The sequence below is a fragment of the Phalacrocorax carbo genome, chromosome 6 (assembly GCF_963921805.1).
Source record: "Phalacrocorax carbo chromosome 6, bPhaCar2.1, whole genome shotgun sequence".
Lineage (NCBI taxonomy): Eukaryota > Metazoa > Chordata > Aves > Suliformes > Phalacrocoracidae > Phalacrocorax > Phalacrocorax carbo.
Window position 1 is genome coordinate 22,000,448 of NC_087518.1, and position 21,664 is coordinate 22,022,111.

The window sequence follows — 21,664 nt, forward strand, 5'->3', positions numbered from 1 at the left end:
ATTCCTTTATCCTTTATATATAATCAGGAATCTTGTATTGCTTTCCTAATGAATTTTGAATATGTGACTATTGATTCAGCAGGTTTCTGATTTAGGCACGAAAAGATAAAGGAGTAATTTGTTTTTTAACTGAAGAAAACATTTATTTTATTACTTTGTATAACTGGACATAATAGAATACCTTGGGGAAATTGTAAAACATGAATGATGCTTTAGAAAATTTCGATTTAGTTCTGCCAACTTTTTCCTTAGACATAAATCTTCAGACTACCCTTTTTTTTTTTTTAATTAATTTGGCAGGGAAGTAATTTTGAAAATAGAATTGTTGCAGATCTTAGGAAGAGGGGATTTGTGTCATCAGATGAAGGGCTTTAAAATTTTTCTTCCTATTATTTTGGTACTGCATTTAAAATGTTTATTTTCCCATGGGAAGGTATGACACATCTGGGATTCTGAGATAGTCTGAAAAGCTCAGCAGCACAGTCTGGGAAAAAGTATGTGTGTTTTCCCACAGCACAGTATCTTTTTCAGTGGTTGCTGTCTTCCCTATGTTTTTAGAATTGTTTTCCTGGAAGGTTTTGGCATGTTTTGCACAGGGAGAGTAAATCAAGTTAGTGAATATCTTTTAATCCAACTTTTTGAACACATTGTAAAGGTCCTTTACATTTTTTGAATTCTTTCTTTGAGCACCTGTAAAAATGTGGGAGATTCTCTTTCATTTTAAAATTAGTATATTCTAAACCGCTGCCAGGGATACCTATAGTTTATTGGTAGATGTCCTTTTTAAAGAGTCAAACAGTGAAAAACTGACGTATTAAGCTTGATTTTGCTATTGGTGAAGTGGGATGTAGTCATACTTGAAAATGCTTTGATGGTTTTTCATAGCCTTTAGTAACCAATTACAAAACAAAATTATACATAGATTAATGTTGAGTTAAATTTAAATGAACTTTTTATGAAGAAGCAAAATATGCTTTTTTGCCTACGCTTAATCCAGTTTATTAAAAAATTTAAAGTATTTTTTGAATTGAACATGAACTGGATTCAGACCAAACGGGCCTGTCTGAGGAGATTGTGCTTCTTTGAAAGAGCAGCAACTTGTATGCTTTCTTTCATGTTGAATGTCTGCTTACCTGTCAAAAACTTATATTAATTATACATTGCTTTAGACTGGTTCATCTGTGCATTGCTGTTGTAAAAAGAATATGGAAAAAAAATCATATGTAACATCTTCACAGCAGTCTGTATTATGCCTGATCTCATTTTCTTGAGGTGAGGGTGTAATACTGCCTGTGGGATGTAATAGGGAATCCCCACCCAGTGACTGGGGTAAGTGACAAATCCTCCTTTGGGAAGTATGAAAACCTGTATTTTCATTTTCTAACTCTTCCCAGAATGAAAATTATCCATTGAAATGTGCATTTATTTGCAAGTTTTATGTTGTTTTCTGAAAATAATATATTTTCTTCTGAAAATAGAGCCCAATATTAGGAAGGGGAGCTGGCATTTCTTGCTAACTGTCTACTCTTGAAGTTGCCCAACTCCTCCAATGCCTATTTTAAATGTTTCTCAGACGGTTTCTGGATGAACTTTGTAGTTGTGCTGTCCAGCTGCCTGGATGATGCCTTTGTGGGGAGCAGGTGAGAGGCAGTGCCACTGCCTACTGCTCAGATCTCCCCTAGAGCTCTTCACAGAAGCAGTGTGGAGGGGCTTTTGTGCTTGCTTGCAGCCACTGAAGCTTGGTCTGTGGGCTGACTAGCTAATGGTCAGCTTCACTGAAAATTTTAGAAAGCGTTTATATTTCTAGATGATGCATTCTTACCATTTTGTTTGTTTTTATCTGTCCCTACAAGTTGTTGGTATTTGCTTTTCCTGATTGATGGCAATGTGAAGTATAAAGCTTGTGACATTCAAGTTTGTCTGCAGCTCAACAGAAAGTTCCCTTTAAGTAACAAACACCATTGTTGTATAGCATAGAAGACAGCTTCCTCTTTTGACTTGTGTTTTTTTCTTTTGTTTTTCAAAATGAAATGCATTTTCATTTTGAAAATGAAACAAGACTGTTCTTCCCACACTGATTTGCCCAGTCATCACTGCTAGTTATTTGAATTCATCAACTTACTATCATTCACAAGGACCTTCCAGAGTCTAAAAACAATTGTAAACATAAATTCAGTACCATTGCAATGTAAAAGACTTAGAGAAAAGAAAAAAAACAAAGGAAAAAAGGCGACACTTTTATGAGCAGACAGGTGTGAGACACTGTTGGTAAGAGGGATAGCAAGGACAGATGATCAAGAAGAGCCAATTTCCATGCAGGTTCATGGCATACTTTGTAACACTGTATATTTCTTATTACAGTGAAGTTTGCATTGTGAATTGGCCTCACATAGCACAAGGTAATTGTGCTGATTCTTCGGTCATGGCTAAAAGTGCCTGTGAACATCCTATGCCTTTTTGATCACTTTGAGATCTGTGACTAGGACGGGACGGTGAACAGAGCATGAGCCTTTCTGTTGGAGACAGAACTACACAGAGGCCTGGGATTTAGAGCGAGGTGAAAGGGAATGTTTGCACAGAAATTACTTTGTCAATCGCAGAAACATTAGCATTAGCCAAATGCTTTTTTTTTCCCTTTGCTCAGAAAGGCCTTGATCTATCCTCACGTGCAACTTCAATGAGAATTCTGGCCAGGGAGTTGTAGCTGAAGCCATAAAGGCTGATATGTCTTGGGAAGTATCAGAGAAGGGTTTGGACAGACTGGAGTCTACAGTGATGTCTTTTATTTTCTACACAAAGAGACCGAAATAAGAGATGAGAGCTGTGTATTGCAAGTTCATTAACAGCCACCAGAATGGGGTGGAAAAGCCAGTGGAACGCAAGGCTGTGATTTGATTTAGCCTCTTCAGTCTTCATTGGGAGTGGAAACTTGTGGATATTACCCAGTCATAATGATTTGTCATGCTGTGCAGTAAACCTGGACATTTGATATGTCAGAGTTCTGCCGGGCTCCCTGGCGACCTCTCTTCCCTAAGCCGTGTACCTTGCAGCAATGGGGAGGGAGTGTAAGAGCTGAGGGAAAAATTGGATATTTCTCATGCTGGACATTTTGATATTCAGCATTTTTAAAAGATGATATTAACTTTATATGAAAGCTCAAATAAGAAAGGGGTAATGGAAATAAGATTTTACAGAATGTTTAAAACCAGCCAATTGTTTTCTTTCAGCATTTTTGATTGACACAAAACTGCCTTGCAATGTTTCATTTGCTAATTGCTTTGGACTAACTTGAAAAGTTGTGGCCATCTACAAGTGACAACCTTTCTTTGTATGAATAAAGGATAATAACATGAAAATAAGAGGCTTTAAGACGTAGTGTCAGGGAAACACCACCTTGTGTATTCTTTTAATCAAGTGTTTGTATACAGTGTCTTTACAACTAATATATTTATATCTGCCTTTCACATAGCCTCAACTTTTATCTACCAATGGCCTTATTAGTTAAATAATAAGTTTAAGTAATATTTATTTTTTAGAACTGACATAACACTTTCTTTTTTGGACACTTGAAACCTACTTTAATTTTTGAAGCTATATCAGAAGTATTTAACTAGTTTCTGCAGTTTAAGTGCAAAATATTTTTCTCCTGAGGCTTTTGAAGGAGGGACGCATGATAAAATCCTCACATCCAAAAACATTAGAGTGCATTAATTGCTTCAGGAATGTTGTCTAAGGGTATAGTCTAATATATGTATATGTTAGTGTGTTCTGCTGTATTAGGCAGTTATATGCTCAGAAGTTCATTTTCTATGTGTATTTCTGGATTAGCTGTTATTTCCCATTTTAAGCTATGAATGTTGATACATTGCCAAGTTTAAGTCTTTTGACTGTAGCATAATTGCATTTCCAAACATCTGTAACAGAATTTGCTATTATCTTGAGAAAAGTAAGTGGATTATTATCTTCTCAGTTACATTCAGTTTACACTGTTGGAAGCGGTTGACATTTCTGCAGTTTTGGAGTATCAGTAGCGACCTTTCTCAATGAATCTTAACTGGAAGTAGTATTGCTGATTATTGCTGTATATATGTATTGCTGATAGTACATGAAGTTCTTGCTCTACTACAGTTCTTCATTTAAGATATGGGTAAATCTTGGAAAACATTATTTCATATTCTGCTGCAATCATAAAATCTGATCTACATTAATTACTAGATAATAATGTAGTTTGCTTTTGTCGCCTCTCCAGAAGCCACTTCAGTTCCTGTATTTTCATATTTCATAAGAGTGAAAGTTTCAAGAATTTTGTTCTCAGAAGCTATGCTGGAGTTGTTTTTATGATCTGCTTTGCATTCCCTTTTACCATCTGACAGGCCATTAGGAGCAATTGAGAACTTCTGCATAAATTATTGTCAGCCCTGTGGCAATTACTGCACTCATTACTGATCCACACAGAATCATTCTTCCACTCTTTCAAAAAATGAGCAAAACTGCTGCTGCATTTTACCAAATGTATTTTGAGAGAGAATTGCTGGTGCGGATATAGTCTCTACTAGTGTGATGATCACATAGGGATGCAACTTCGGCAAGTTAAAAATACTTTCTTCCTCCGAACAAAATCCCTCTCGTTAATAGATTACAGACTGTTCCCTGAGCAAACAGTATATTGAGCTTATGATATGTAAAGAGGATTTAATGACTATATGGGATGCTGGCTTCATTTTTTCTTTTGTTCCATAGATTAGAGTTAGTCTGGGACTATATTTGAAATATTTGTATAGCAATGTATGGAGAAAAAATTTTTGTATACAGTTTGTAAAGTATCCAGTGTTTAGTTTAAAAAGACATTATATGAATAGAAAAAGCTGCTTCATGAGATCAAGTGCCTGGACTGTGGTCTCAAACCACCCCATTGCTTGTGGAAATGAAACAACCTTTGGGGAAGAGAGCTTAGACTCAGTCAGAAACCCACCAAGGGAGTGAGAAATGGCAGCACTTCTCTCAGTCACTCCTAGATCTCTGCCTCATTTTGGCTGTAAATCTGAAGGAATCTCCCAGCTTTTTTTTTTTTTTTTAATTTATTTTTTTAAAAACCCTTAGATCTCTGCCAAAAGAGTCAGCTGTTCTTGCAGGAATGACTTAATTACAATTTGTAATTCTTCTGTGTCTTTCAGCAGCCATCCTCATACAGTCTGCCCTGCAATTCAGAGCAAATCAGTAGCATTGCCCAGCTTCAGTGCATCCCCCATCTATACCATTGTTGAACTGCTTATAAATTTTCAGTCTTCTCCTAACACCCTCACTAGCAATTTCTGAGCCTTCTTGAATCCTCTCCCTTTCTTTCAGGCCTCATATCACATGTGGTTCTTATTACCCAGTTGCAAAACCCACTAATGTCAACACCTGACAATCATCTACTGTTTACATGAATGTAACAAACCTTTTAACTTTTCTTCCCTAAATTCTGTTTCCTTATGTGGATTACAAAAGGGGAAAAAAGTAGCCTAAGGTAAGGTGTTCTAACATCCCAGCATTCAGTGTGAAGCTGCAGGCATAATGTCTGTTTTCAAGTGTACAGTTCTTTGCAGCTTAGGGAGGAGAAAAAGGAAAAGCCTTTTGGTTGAGGTAGCTTCTGTTAAAATTCCTAAAGCAAAACTCTATATTAAAAACAAAGTTAAATCATCTGTTACATTGCTTAGTAATGCTCAGTGAAGTTCTGACTGGATAGCCTTCCTTTTACTCATGCAACAAGGTAATGAACAGGAAAATGTACAGAAGCAGGGCACAGTCCCCTGGTATTTGATCCTTGCAAGCCTTTTGATTAAGCTGTTGGTGGCGTTGGTATGCTGCTGCTAAGGGCTGTGGCTGGGGTGCCTGCTGAGCTCTCATGACTTAGTTTCCTTACAAGAGACTGTATTTCCTGGGGTTCACCACTCAATTGTTTCCTTATCATTCCTATAATATGCCACATTACTTGCTCAATAGGGGCATAAGTTGGATATTTAAATCAGAAAGGGTATCCATGTAGTTGGAGAGAAGATACAGCTGATCCACAGCTCCCATGAGGATGGTTGCTTATCTTTGTTCTGTGCTAAGCCTCCCTTTTGAGGTAGAACTCACTTGCACACATGGTACAGCTGTTCTGTGTCTGTCTACCAAATCTTATATTCATATGTGAACCTGAGCAAGTACACATGTATGGATTGAATGGTCACAGTCAGACATGGAAATGCAAGAGCCAACATGCTCATCAGTGCTGGATTTGCCAGACAGCTGTAAAGGTCTTCACTACAGATGGAAAAGCAGCCATGTGATGTTTAGACAAAACCTCTATAACAATCAGTCTGAGGGGAAAAAAAGCCAACCCCAGACAAACAACTTTCTCCCCACCTTGTCTGGATCTGTTGCTTGGGATCTGAAATGCTGTGCTGTTCTCATCTTCTTTCACATTACTGTCTATGAAGATATGACTCAAAATATGTCTCTTGATGTTTCATCAGATTGAGCAACTCTGTAGAAATAAGTCACAGTGGGAAAGATTTGGACCAGCCATTAGTGCAGGTATCTGTGGAAGAAAGTGGAAAAAAAAGTTAAAATTTCATATATCTATAAAAAAGAAAATTTATAGATATACACACACATATATAAAGAATATAAAGCAGCTGGCAACAAACTTCTCTTTCTTAGTTAGGAGCGAAAGTGCTAAATTTAGTACCAGCTAGCATGGATTTCTGTCCAGTTTGTAGTCTGTACTGGTGTACATGTTTAAAAAAGTATTTCAGTTTATTTGAGTCAGTCCAGTCCTTGTCCTTGCAAGTTCCCTACCCTTGATGCAAATTCTGCTGGAACAGAACAGCTGCAATAGGCTGTCTGCTGCGTTTCAGCTAGACGCAAGGACAATGTCATGTTATATAGATATGTGATCTGTCCCAAACCCCACTTGTTATAGGTATTATGGAATCTCTTGGGTTAAAAAAATATTGTAGTAACATGTAATTAAGACATTGCACCTTCAAAACATTTCAAAGTTTTGTTATTATGGACAGTATCTCTTCATGTTCAAGGTGTCAGCTTTCCTTAGATCAGTTTTTGGTTTTATTGCTTTTCACGTAACATCTAGCTTACCAAAGGGAATTTTACCCTAAAAATATACAGCGGGCATTCGAGCATTCCTCTTCATCCAGGTGAAAATAAGAAATACCACCTTTCTAATAGGGCTCTAAGGTCGTGTTAAGAATTTTGTTAATTGTTCTGCATTTGCATGTATAAACAGCTGAAGTTTCCCATCCAGCTTTTAACCTTATCTGTATTTTATTTTTTTTTAATTTTATGCAGGGGTAATTCCTCCTACCCATCCATTGCATATATTTGCAAATCAGCTGAGCTTCTATACCAGTTTATTATTATTTTCAGGTTTATGTGCAGCATTTGTCTTCTGCTCTTGTACGCATTTCTCTGCATGTAGAGAAAGTTTTTCTCCGTTGGAGGATGCTGCTAGCAATATCAGCCTGCTGTGCTGAATCAGCAGGTAGCAGCTGCCATCACGCATCCTAGCAAGATGCTATGGACAATGGAGAGGGGGAAAAAACACCCCAAACAAAACCACCCAAAAAACTTTGGCACCATCACAAGAAATAACGGCTAACAGAGGTATTGCCCTGTGGACAGCTCTTTGAGGTAGATTTCTCCAATTTACTGCATGCAAGAGATGTGTGCTTCCTTTCTGTTTGGAAGGAAAGCAGGGCGTCGTGTTCCAACTTCCCCATGAGAACAAATTCTGGTGCTGATAGGGAAAGCTAGGCAGTCTCTAATTCAGGCAAGGTGGGACAGGAAGGAAAAAGACCCTTTCTGTTTTGTGTGCATGACAGGACATCTTGACATTAGATTTGATACAATTTTTCTCTCTTTCCCAGTTTTTAATCGATGATTTTCTTTTATCTGTTTCTTCACCGATAGTTGTAACACAACTACATTCATTTTAGTATCTTCAGGTAGCTGACATGTGGAGTATCTCACTTGTTCAGTATCCAATTTTAACAATTTTCTTCCTACTCTCACAGAAACATTTTCATTTTTGAGAGTTATTGCCCAGACAGTAAGCTTCTCGTATTCTCTTTCCAAGAAGTAATGTTTTAGTAGATTGGTCTGTTTTTCTCTGGGGATTCTAGAAATGTTACATTTTTCTGATGAAATTGGCTTATTCTTAAATTGTATAAATATACAGTATGCCTGCTGGGGAAACCTTGAAATAGATTCTTGTGTATGCAAACACATATGGGCACAGGAGAAACACACAGGTGTCATTCGGTCAGGAAGCAAACACTGGCTATAAAATGAATAGCAGGATTAGCTCTGCAGGAATGCTACCATCTCATCTGGTGTTGGAAAAGGTCCTCAGTATTATTAAATTCTGTGGTAGAGTACAACCAATTCCTGCTAAATGTAAACATATTGTTTTTATTGTGTTCATCTTTCTTAATATTGATCATTTGTATTACCTTCACACTGGAAGTGAGCACTAGCAAACAAGAAATGCCTGTGTACCCCCTTTGCTTAAATGACCCTAGGGGATAAGCAGTTGTTTCAAAAAAGTTAAAGAAAGTAAAAGGACTAATTATTTAGGAATTCTAGCCCAATTTAATTAAACTTAATTAAAAGTAATCTTATTACTTTTACTTTACTCGGTATTATGTTACCATAACATAAATAACCACATGAAAATCTTGAGCCGTCCTTTGAGGAATTCAGTTCATTTACTCACTAGTGAGACGCAATGAGTATAATTGAATATAAACTGAATGTTTCAATGCAGCATTTATCAACTTTTACCATGTCTTTACCTGTACAATTCACATCTGGGATTTCATCATACATTTTCCTTAGCATTTTAATTCAGTAGGGCTATTCGCATGGTTAACAAAGCTTTTTTTTTTTTTTTTTGAGTCCTTTGCCAGACTTTTGCATACTGAGACTCTTACAGGGCCAATTCAAGATCCTAGGACACAAAGATTTCCACAGGGAAGTGTTGCATGTGTCTCCCTGTCTCTAAAAATCTGTCTCCCTGTGTTTCATTAATATGCACTTAATATATTTGATTAATGAGTGAAAGAATCAGAAATGTCACAAATGAGTCAGCTGAACAAAGTTAATTCTCTCTGTGGCAATTTTAGATATTAATTTTTTTAAAAAGCATTTTACGTGTGATGACATAGATTGGACTAAAAATACAAATATGTGTAGACAGCATAAAAATCTAGTTTGTAAGGCCAACATTAATGTTATTTTACAAATCTCCTACAATCACAGTAGTACATAGCAATAAACAACCGTAAGTCTTTTGCCAGCCCTCGCAGTATGAAGCCAACATTAAGATGAAAAACTAATTCCATAACCTATGTGTGTGCACTTTATATTTAAAAAATACCATCAAGTAATGTTTCTGGTACATTGAAAAGCCTTTATCACAGAACAGTAGTGGTTGGAAGGGACCTCTGAGACCTAGAGTGTCACTTTAAGTACTTTCCATAATGTAAAATGTATTGTAGAAGATGTGAAGCCTTTTTAAAATAAAATCAGCTAAATTTAATTCATTTTAATACTCCGCAGTGATTTTGATTTTAATCTTAACTTCCACCCTACCTCATGACCTATGTCAGTAAAAAAGCAAACCCACCCAGCATCCCTCAATAATGACTTAAAATATTTTCAGAATTTTGTTGCAGATGCTGAAAACAACAATAATTAGTAAACATCTTCAAATCTGCTGTGTATCTCAAAAGGTCAAGGGAACAGCTGAACTGTCTTGTAATCCTCACTGTCAATGTCAGGTAATCACCTGTTGGCATGGCGGGGAAAGCTAGCTGCTGTTTCAGAGTTCTTTATCTGTACTATTTGCAGTCTGTAAGCACTCATTTTAATTTTGCAGGTCTGTCAACCATTTGTGTAGTACAACATAATCTTATTCCAAACCAGGTACTTCTTCAGAGGATTTTACTTCTAACTTAATTTCATTGTAGCCCTTAATTAGAACAGATTTGGAATTCCACACAACCCCATTTGTCTCAGAGCGCTTTCAAATTACTTTGTTCTGACTATAAAAGCCTAAAATGTGTATGTTATTCTGTAAGTCTTTATAGACTGTGTTACATAACATTCTTCAAGCACTGAGGAGTACTAAATCAATGGAAAACAGGCCATATATAAGAGAGTATAAAGGCAATGCAGCCTTAAAACCTGATGTGTCCTAATAGGAATCCTTTATCGTCTTTGCTGCTTAATAAATAACACTAATCCAGCTGTCACTGCACTACAGGTTTTTATTGTGCTGTCCATGGAGGAAAATTCACAAGAGAAGCTGAGACAATAGAAATGCAGCTATGAGAAATTAGTATTTTTATATAAAGTAGATTAATCTCAAAGTATAGAATAATTTTGGAGTTACAAAACACAGCTTTTGAGGAGTACTGTTGCACACACTCAAATACTTCTATCATTCTTCGTAAAAATTAAATCCTGAGATTCCCAAAGGATTTTTTAAACCAGTCTAAACCGTCTTGTCCGTACAAGTCATAAAGCAGTCAGCATCCTGGAAAACAGGAGAAACGAAAGTATTTGCCCTCTTAAAAACAGCTTGTTCTGCCAGAACCGCACCATTTAACCTCCTTCCTCACAAAGCTAGGATGAGGTGAAGCAGCATGCAGCTTCTAGTGACATTAGCCCAATCTGGTTTATTAACTAAATCTGTTCCTTTAAAATTTTGTTGAAGAAAGTATCTTACTTTTTAAGCCCTGCTCTCAATCGTACTTCAATGCAAGGTGTAAATATCCGGGTGCAGCGAACAGAACAGGCTGGAGTGTCCAGCTATTACATGGGTGACCAAACTCTCATGCATGCAAATTATCTCACTGTCTTCCAATACTTGTAAAAGGCTGTTTTCATAAGAAAAAAAATTGTGCACATTTCAGTTGTCATTACCTGGATACACTATTTACTTTCTGAAACGTTTTTCTGCTTTGATGTTGTTTTCTGCATTCAAAAAATGGGACAAATTTAGGTTAGGGCTCCAATACTAGGTGAATTGGGGAGAGTCCTGGGTGGTATGGGGTCATGGAGAGTGGTGCGAGGATGGTTTGTAGACCCAGATGGAGACTGACTGTTGGTTTCAGCTGACAAACCCATCAGGACATAAACTGAACCTGCAGAGGCTCTCTGGGGTTTTGTACCCCTGTGCTCAAGATGAGCCTACGGGGGAGAGTGCAAAAGGTCAGGCAGTGCCACAGCAGCCTCCTTTAGTGCCTCTCTGCTGGATTGCTCTAGGAGAGTAATAAGCCTGGCTACACTGTCACGTTTATGCAGATTCATGCTGGCTGGTTCTGTGGACTTTGGGAGATTGCCTCATTTTGGCTGGCTCTGTGAGTTTGTACAGAAGTGCTGCGCAGCCTGCAGACAGGGACCACTGGGGAGGTGGTGCAGGAGGTCATCTGAGCATTGTTCCCTACATCCAGTGAGAGTCAGGAGGACTGTGACTGCAAAGGAGAGAACAAGCCTTGCTGGCCTTGTTTTCATCCTATGCAGAGCCGGAAATTTATATTTACTTTAAGCTCCCCATCACTCCCTATATTAGGAGTGCAGTGCTGAGACAAGTGCCGGGTATATAAATCAGAGTGCGCTCCAGTCTCTGTTCCTCCTTGGCCTCATTAATCCACAGCCTGATGACAGCATCCAAAGGCAAACAAGAAGAGGCAGGATATGAGAAAACCTACTTGAAGGGAACTTTTTGGTCTTTTAATCTGCCCCCATACTTAAGCCACTCTTGACAGAAGTTTATCATACTTCTTTTTAAAAGATTCCAGTGATGGAAATTCTGTGTGTTTCCTAGATAATTTGTCTAAGTGACCATGCAGTGAGACAGCTATTCCAGGTGTATAACCCAAATGTCTCTTGTAAGAATTTCAACACGCTGCTGCCTTGTTGTATTTTTACATGGATGTGAAGACCAATTTGTCATATTATACTTCCAGCCATATTTTGTCTGCTTGAAGACAACTTGATTATAAATATCAATGTGTAGCTATTTATGGGAAGTTTTTCAACAGGAATTTGAAATTTGAACAACTTGTCGATAATACAGAAGAATACAAGTATTGCACTGAATTGGACAAAGGAAGCCAAAATATTACCTTAAAAATATTTACCTGGTGTTTAAAAGAAAAAGGAAAAAAACTCCCCCCAAAACATAATTTCCCCAAACCAATGAATAACCAAAAGCTCTGAAAACATCTTTGTTGTCAAAAGTTAACATTAATAGCTTACAAAATAAAACAATATGAAGTACAGGAATACTGAATGTTTTCTTATTCAACTGTGAATTAAAAAATCAGCAAAAATCAGAAAAGCAAAAATTTAAACAATTTATTCCAGTTTATTTCTGTTATTGCATAAGGAGTTCTGCCTTTTCTCTCTAGGATATGCTGCTCATCTTGTTTCAGTTAACTATGCATAAACTTTATAGAATCTTAAAAACTAGATGAGTTGAAACTTAAATTAATATGCAGAATATATATAATGCATGTTCTAAATGGAGGCTATCCTAATTACATGCAACTTCAGCTTGCTTTGGATAAATCTCCATTAACATTTTAGTTTGGATCCAGAGTATACTTCAGAAATTACATCTCCTGTTTGCCTCCAGTTAATATGCTTTTGTTCACATTGCCGGGTGCTTTTGGGGAGCACACAAACTGGATGTGCATTCAGATGGGATTTCATCCTATCATTTGGGATGAAACTAAACTGAAAAATATGGTCCAGAAACATGTTCCCTTAGCACAGAGATTTGCACTGTAAAACTGCTTTTATAGGGCTATACTATCTGCTAGCATCAATAGAACTTCTTAATGCCTTCTGGTGCAAGACGTTATGGTGCAATGTTTAAACTTTTGCTGACATGATTTTTCACCTCTTAAAGCTTTATAGCTCAAAGTAATGAAGATGAGAAATTTAATGAAATAATAAACACTGTAGTTTATGAGCTGGTTTTATTGCTGAAGTCTATAAATCTTCCATATCCTTTTCAACCTGGTTTTCTTGTTCTCATGAATATGAATGATGTGTGAGGGAGTTACAGCATCAAAAGAGGAGGAGGTGTTTCAAGAACTGGTTCTGCAGCACATCAACACAGCCTAAGCTCAAAAGAGCACTGGTTTAATTTTCTGGTTTTGCAGCATCCTCGCTGTGTTAGATTGCTTAAGCTACTCAGTTGCAAATTTTGTTAATCAGTGGCTTCCAAGCTGTGGATCTGTTGACCTCTGAGAATCTATGAATTACTTTAAAGGGGCCTATTAAAATAAGTAACCTATTCTTAGTAACCACTCTCTACAGGACTTGTAGGTTGGAAGAAGTTGACAATTATTCTTTAAATGGTCTAGATGCATGAAGTGTATCAGTCAGCAATCATAACTTCATGCTGTGCTCCAGTTAGATTCTTTTTGGTTTTTTTTAGAAGCTCCAGTGAAATGTCTGTCAAGATTTCCAGGCAAAGTTAAGGTTTTTTGACATTGTCTTGCAAGTTTTGTGTAGAATTTCTGTTAAATACAGTCTTTCTCTAAAATCATCCTGGTTAGAACATCTTGCTTTAAAGCACCAAAAAAAGAAAAAGAAGAAAGGGAATATTTTTGCAAGCACATTGTGCTGGTTTTGGCTGAGAAGGGGTTAATTCTCTTCACTGTGGTGCCTGTGGTGGTTGGGGACCTTTCCAGCTTCCTGTGCTCTGCCGCATCGGCAGGAGGCTGGGAGGGGCGTGGCCACGGCTGGGGTGCCTGACCCCAACTGGCCAATGGGGTGTTCATTCCCTACCATGTGACACCATGACCAATATATTAAGAGGGGCAGTTGCGGCTTGGGGAGCTGTGGCGTTGGGTTGGTGGGCGGTGAGCAGCTGTGTCGCATGTGCTTTTTTTTGGTGGTTCAACCTTAAACAGAATTTTCATTGTGGACAATGATGCAACTTTGCATTTCAATACAAATATCAGAAACAATTGTTTTTGACAAATATAAGTATTTTTTACATTTTGTTTAAATTTTTCAATATCTCTACAGAGACAGTATACTACTACTAATATGTTTCTTTATAGAATGATTATAGATTATGCTAAGAGATACACAAGTTATTTGTAAGCTGTGTCTTTCCTAGAGAAGTTCATTGTTACAATTTTTCCAGCACAGCCTTCCTAGCGTAGACAAAGCTCTTGCCCTATGGAATATGTTATCCTGTATCGGGAACCTTAGTTTTTGACTGACAGTCTTTACTTCTCTTGATTAAACCCTAAATAATGAATTACTGACAGAACTTAAGAGGTCATTTAATTTCATTATTTTGTCTTTTTAAAAAAAGTTTTTACTATCTCATACATTTAGTAATGCCTGTGAAGGTGTTTATAACTGTTTTTTATTATGGAATAAGTATTTTCAATGATGTGTGAAAACACTTGTTTTGCAAATTCTTACTGGGTTGCACAGCAAACAGATTTACTGGAAATATAATTAAGGGAATGTAATTGCTCTTAAGTGTTTTGATAGATTGTTTCATAATATGCTGTCCTCGTTTTTAACATATTCTAAAATGCCTAGAAGTAGCCTACTTCTAGATTATTCAAGGTTGTATTATAATTTTATTTAGTAGAAGTTGTCTTTTCTGAAGCTTCCCTATTACAGACTTCTTGATTCTTAACTTCCTGCTTTTCTGGCTGGGTATACAGTCTGTCTATCTGTCTTTCTGACTCTCTTTTCCCTATTGCCTTTGAACCAATCACCTTGAATAAAATAGAACAAGTGAGGTTCTGATCATCCAGTAGTGGTTTGGGGTTTTTTTGTCAATTGATATTTTTATTGTAATGTGGAAGTCTGGAAATACCATGCATTTTGTATCTCTGGAAGAAGAAACAAGAAAGAAAACATAGGTTTGTACACTGATCCTCAGAGTCAGCAAGGAAAGCCCAATTCAGGTATCACTCTCTGCCCAAGAACTGATAACTCCAAAGGAAGTATAGAAGTGATACTATATGTGTCAGGGACTCAGAAAAAAGCAGATGCATCACTGCAGAATACAGATGGGATGCAGTGGAACATCAGTTTTTGGGAGCCAAGCATTTGTCCAAAGAATGGTTTCACTCTGGTTTTGCTCAACTGTATCAAAACTATTAGTTCTGTACTGTTCACCAGGACAAAGTCTGCTTAGGGAGCAAATTCATTACCAGATGCCAGTGATACTGATGAATGACATAAGTTTAAGACTTGAGCTGGCTTCAGTAATAACACATTAAGAACTTGTAAAGTGCAAAATGTGCATATTGTGTCATAGGGGACCTGCAAATTAAATAATTGTTTCATCATGCAAAGTGACCTACATCTGGTTTCTACAAATCTGTGTTGGACTGCAAAAAATCAAGTCCCATAGATACCTTCCCTTCATTAGAGATATGTAGATCATCAACAAAACTGGCTTGCTTTTAGATATTGCTTATTAGATAGATTTCCAGGTTGCCAAGCATGATTTAACTGTCAACTGGGGACATGAGGTAATGAGATTTTAGAACTTTGGGATGAAATATAAAATCTCACATATTTTCCAGGAAGAGATTCTCCAGAAGTATTAATTCCGTAAGTAAAACTCATCTAGGACATGACCTTGCAAGCATTTTTGAGTAACTGCACTTGAACTCTTACTCATAAACACAGAGAACATCATTCAAGGTCTGATTCTTACATTTGAAAACTGCATTTTACCTTTTGAATATATGGCTGTGCTTACCAGACATTTTTACCTCTGAGCAATATACAGTAAAACACTAACAATTGGATGTCAAGGTTTTCCCTTGCAATCCCTAAGAACAAGACTTGTGATTAAAATTCCCATGCTGGCCTTTCTCTGCTTTCTCTAAGCGGCAACATAAGGAAACAAAACTAAATATAAACATAATAGAAATAGCTGTATGGTCCTGTTCCCTTCTGTTGCCTTTGGTGGCATTAGGACCCCATTCTTTTGACTGATCTTTACAAAATACATGTATTTGGAGGTGCCAGTCAGAAGAATCTTGCTCAACTTATTGCATCTCTTGAAGTAGAGTGAGTATTTTAATGAACATTGCTCACAAATGTTTGTGATCAGGCTGAGGAATAGGTGAATATATATGCTCTCAGGACTTACAGATTTGTTTCTTTGCATAAATATGTCAAAACTCTTGTAAATATTTAATATTGAACTCTAAGGTTGACAGTTATATAACTAACCTACAGGGACAGTATTTGTTTTTTCCTTTCTCTCCCGCCCCACCTCCACTGGAGTTCTTATATAACTAACTGATGTATCACAAATCAAGGAATTCTAATATTGTTTTTAAATAAGTAACCAAAAATTGCTTTTAGTGAATATGTCAGCACCCTAAAGTTGAAATGTGCGTAGTATAAATATCTCCTGTTAGTAAATCCCTTCTGCTTGGCTGGTCACAGAAACAAATGTGTTCCTGAAGAGCGCAGTCTGACTTACTGCAAGTAACTTAAAAATATTTTTCATGGTTGAATAAGTCCTTGGAGAGTATGAGAGAAAAACAAAAACTTTGTTTTCATAGTTCTAGCAATTTCTGCAACTTTGCTGTTAGCTGTGGTTCTGCAGTGACGCTTTGAGTTTCACCAGCCTGTGGCCTTACTGCCTCATGCAGTGCCCTTACTGGAAGTGATTCAACATCTGATGATGCATCATCATCACAGAGGATTTTGGGAAGGAATACTTGTGCTTCAGTAACGGGCAATCACTCTTTGGACAAATTTTGTAGCAAATGATATGATGCAACAAGAAATTTGTAAAAATAAGTATTACAGTATCTGTTACAGCTTAAAAAATCTTCTTAAGGAGGGGAGTTTGTGGTATTTATTGCATAATTTTTAGTTATGGTTCCTTTTCCTGCTCAGCTGAATAAGTTCGATAAAATAAATAACATCACTTTCCATGTTAGTAATGAGCCCAGCTCTACTAATGAAAAAGCTGTAACTTAGAGCTGCTCAATTTGCTTTAATAACGGCAGTGCTGGAGATGCAGTAAGGAAAAATGTCTTTACAGATAGAAAGTGATTAAATAAAAAGTTTTTATCATGGGATCTGTTGTCTTTCTGATGACAAAACCAGTTTGACTAAAAAAGTCACCTCTGGGGGAGTTATTAGATTTTTCCTAGGGAATTTAAATGCCACAAGGTATTCTTGGCTTAAAAATAGAAATGTGTAGGTAGAAATGAGTAGCTGAGGGGTATGTGCTGTAGGTTGGGACTTAGGAATACAGGTGTTCACAGATTTTTAAAAATATATTTTTTCTGATTTAAAAATTACCGTGCTGCAGTTTAAGACTGTATGGTTTATAATTATAATTGTCATCCTATTCAAAGCAGCTTTAAGAATCTCCTCATAACTATTTGAAATCTTAAACAGATGTTCTTTTTAGCTGCACAGTGCTTGTATGCTTCTTTCTGTATTTGCCCAGATTCAGTTCATATTATGAGAAACGTGTGTTGAAATGGTGTCTATGACCTTAAAAACATTCCAGATTCCAACAGGACATGAACCTGCTAAACTGGCAGATGATGCTGTCTGGCTATTTGTAGCCCTCCCCGCCCCTTTTTTCCCCCCCTTTTATCCCTTTCTAGCTTTCACCAATCTGTAATGATGAAAAACATCAACCGTATTATATTTTCTCCTGCCAGTTATGGCAAGTTTCTTGCTTACCGTCTTCCTGAAATGCTTTAACCTGCTCTTGTATATCTTCCTCTCCTGTCTCACCTTCCCTTTTTGGCACAAGTGTGCTCAAGTGTTTTCTCTCATACAGTTCCATTCCCTTTCAATATCCTAGGCCTTGCTTTCTCATTTTTTCTTTCTAAAACCTTATATATAATTAAAATACCGCTAATGCAGAGTTGGCTTCTCAAGCTAATTTTGAAATGACTGGTAATGAATTAAGTGCATAAAAGGGTCCAGCACAGGCTGAGTGCTTGGATATTTGCTCTGCTTTTCCAGGTTCTTGGGCAGGGTTTGTAGCCCATAGCTCTTGTGCCCAGGTTGCTCGCAATCTCTGATGAGACGGAAACCCAGGTTCCTGCTACTTCAGATGGACCAGTGTGCTGGTTTGAATTACTTTCCCACTCTTCTTTTTCCTGAGTCCTCTTTACCTTCGACTTCTGTCTTCCTTTCATCTCCCTTCTATAGAAAACCTTTTCACCAGTCTTTGCTGACCTATTTCTGGTCAAATTTTAAGCTTTTAAAATTCTGTTCTCTTTCCACAAGCTTTTGGTAATATACTTTTGAGATATTTTATAAAGGACACAATCATATTAGTCCCCTGTTGTATTTCTGAGTGTTCTTTGAGGCTTGCACTGTCAGGTCCTCCTACTCCTCTGGTGGGGGTTCAGCTCACCTGTATGTTCCTGCACACTCCTTTTGGATAAGCTAATCCATTTTATGACTTCAACTGCTTTTTCTATGCCAAAGGAGTTACAGCCCTTTACATTCTTGACTTGCAGTCAAATATTTATAATCTTAGTTTGAAATGGAGTATGGATTTTCTGTCTCATGAGGATGAGACTGGGGAATGACACACACAGCATATGTTCATAGTTATGGAAGAAAATCGCTTCATATTAAAAACTTGTTTACTTTTTTGAAATTGAATTTTCTGACAGATAGGACCATTGTTAAATATAATTTTAAAAGAGTATTTCACAATTCACTGTCTCAGAATAAAATCCTACAACAAATCACATGTACATATTAAAAATTCTTTTGTGATGCTTTCAGTCTGTGCCTTTCAATAAAATCGCAGGCATATTTTTTGGTAACATTGGGAACCAAGTACTAACTTGTGAAAATGTAACATCAATCTTAGACCTTAACGCAATTTTTTAAAGCTTATATAAGCATTCTTAATAAACATTAGATCGTTTAAACTATATTTTGTTACTTATGCAGATTATTATTATGTCTTTTTTATGTCTTATTTATATTCCTTATTTTCCCCTTATCTGTAAAGTCAATAATATATCACTCTGTGTACTACAGTAAGGAGGACAGATAGTATAAGTGTACTGTAAGTGTACTGTAAGTATGTGGGGTTTTTTCCTCCTATGAATACATACAGTTTCTTACTGTAAATTTATGTAAGTCATCCTAGAACTTCTAGAAAATGTTGTGTGATATAATGGCAGAAGAAAAAAGAATGGTTTTCCTTAAGTGTATAAGAAAGAATTCTACAAACTTATACTAGTGGAGATGCAAGTTTCCTTCCACACCCTGCCCCCCTGCCAACCCCCCATTAAAAGGGACTACTTCCAAAACAGTTTTGAAACAAGAACACAACATAGTTCAAGACAATGTAAAACGTTTCCTGACAGATAGGAGATCTCTTGAAGGGCAGGTTGCGTTTTAAAATCTGTTTGTCTGTAAATCTCGGTTTGTTTTGTTTTGTTTTTTAAATTCTGTTCTGAAATCTTTCTATTGTAAGAACTAGATAGTTATTTACTCCCTTGAAGTTCCTAGAGTTTATTCCTATAATGAGAATGATGTGCACATCTTGCATTAATTTATCTAGCACTTTAATCCCATTTCATTTCTGTGAACTGTAAGAAGCAAAGACAAAATTCTGGGAAAGTCTGATGATCAGCTTGGTTAAGCATTTAAAGAGCCTGGTTTTAGTTATATTAGGCTAGATCCACAAAAAGTGCAATTTTAATTCTGAACTATTTTTACAGGTATCTACCTGGAAAGCTTAGATATTCAAAAGCCTTGCTCAGCTGCTGCTTTAGCTTGGAGATATATAACCCTTTATGTTCAAACTCCTTATATAGCTGAAATTCTGCTTCCATCTAACCTGAAACATACTGATAATGAAGTACTTGGTTTTTTTCTGGTAGTTTAGGACCACCATTCATCTGACATGTGGGATTAAATGAGGGAATCGGCTAGAGCAGACAGGAACACACTTGTTTATGGTGCTTGGAGAGGACATGGTTGGCCAGCCTGCAGGCTGAGGATTTGCAGGGCTGTGAATAAGATTCCCATTTGTGTACTGTCAAACTTTATGTGGTCTTCAAAATTGTGGCCCAGAGTTCTGATCCTTTGAGAGAGAGGAAGATCCTCTCTCTCTTTCCTGCAGGAAGATCCTGGCTGACCCTTTTAATTTTGAGTCATATTGAATAAAAACAATGTGAGCTCTCTGCTTCATGGTACCTGTCCACCTCTATGGGTAAATTTATCTCTTAGTGTGTCAGATAACTTGGACCAATGGATCACTGTAAGAAGCAACACTTGTAGTTTTATAGAAGCCAGATTGAATCTTGACCAATAAGGATTCTAAAATCCATAAAGCAATTTACCATTTCTTCCATCCATCTAAAAGACTAACTTCTGGTTTTGACTATGTCTATCAATTAATTTCTCTACTGGCTCGCACTCCAATAATTTTTTTCCTGCCCTTCAAATACCTTTCCTCCATCTGAATTTATCATTGTCTGATTGAATGAACAGAAAATAAATGAAATGCATTTGAACTTTTGTTGTTTCCATTGAGTTATGGAGAACTTTTCTTAGGATTTTAAAAGTTAAAATCATGAATTGTTATTCAATGCAGAAGCTGGTCAAATTTAGGGACACTTTCCAAGAATGTGATCTAACTTTAGTCTGTTTTCTCCAGCTTTTCTTACAAACGTTTTTTTCAGCTGAAATATGAAGAGTAAACTATGTTCTTTGCTGGTGCATAATCTCTGAGACAGGTAAACACAATTCCTTTCAATTTAATGATAACATGTTGTATTATTTACAGGCTACGTTAGACTATTTTTTCTGGTTATATGAACATACTAGTAATGGCATTGTTTATATTGACATGGAGATCAGTTCTGACAACACATACAGTAGGTGAGAAGCTCAGCGGCGGCAAGGGCGAGTCCCGTGGCACAGCGGTACATCGGGGCAGGCAAAGCGGTTCCTCGTACCCAAGAAGCCCGAGGGTGATCAGAGGGACCCGTCAGGAGCCGGCAGCTCTCGCGAGCGAGGCTTACGTGCAGCTGACGTGGCGTGGGTGTTGCCAGAAGCAACGTCGGGAGATTTAAACGGCCCCTAAGGAGGGCGAGGCGTGTCAGAAGGGCGAGGCGCGTCAGTTTGCATGCATTTCAAGCAGGAGGGACACCACAGCCTGCTTTTAGGTCTACAGCTCAGGCAAGTGCTTCAGCCTTGGGCAAAATGGTGAGCACTCATCTCGGAGCTAAAACCACTGTTTGTTCAGTGAAAGCCCCCAAGACGTCAGACTTATCCACCCAGACGGGTCTGGTGAGAAAGGACACATCCATACAGTCTGTGGGTTGCAGCAAATGCCCAAACACCCCTCCTGATGAAAAGGCAAGTACCTGCACGAGGTGTGCACAGGTTGACGACCTGTTACGTCAGGTGGCTGAACTGCAGGAAACAGTTAAGAGGCTGCGCAGTATTAGAGGAGCTGAGGCAGAGGTAGACAGATGGCTTCAGAATCATGTTCCTGTGGCTGACACCACCGAGAATGAGGCACCGTGGACCCTGGTGGCTCACAAGGGCAGGATTCCAGATCAGCCTGCACCCTCCACCATCACAATTAGAA

At 37.5% G+C, this 21,664-nt stretch overlaps 1 protein-coding gene across 4 annotated transcripts in view; it reads left to right on the forward strand.

Annotated features, from left to right (window-relative positions):
• Positions 1-21,664, forward strand: part of ATP2B2 (ATPase plasma membrane Ca2+ transporting 2) — a 464,757-nt gene that overhangs the window by 329,389 nt on the left and 113,704 nt on the right. The window lies entirely within an intron of this gene.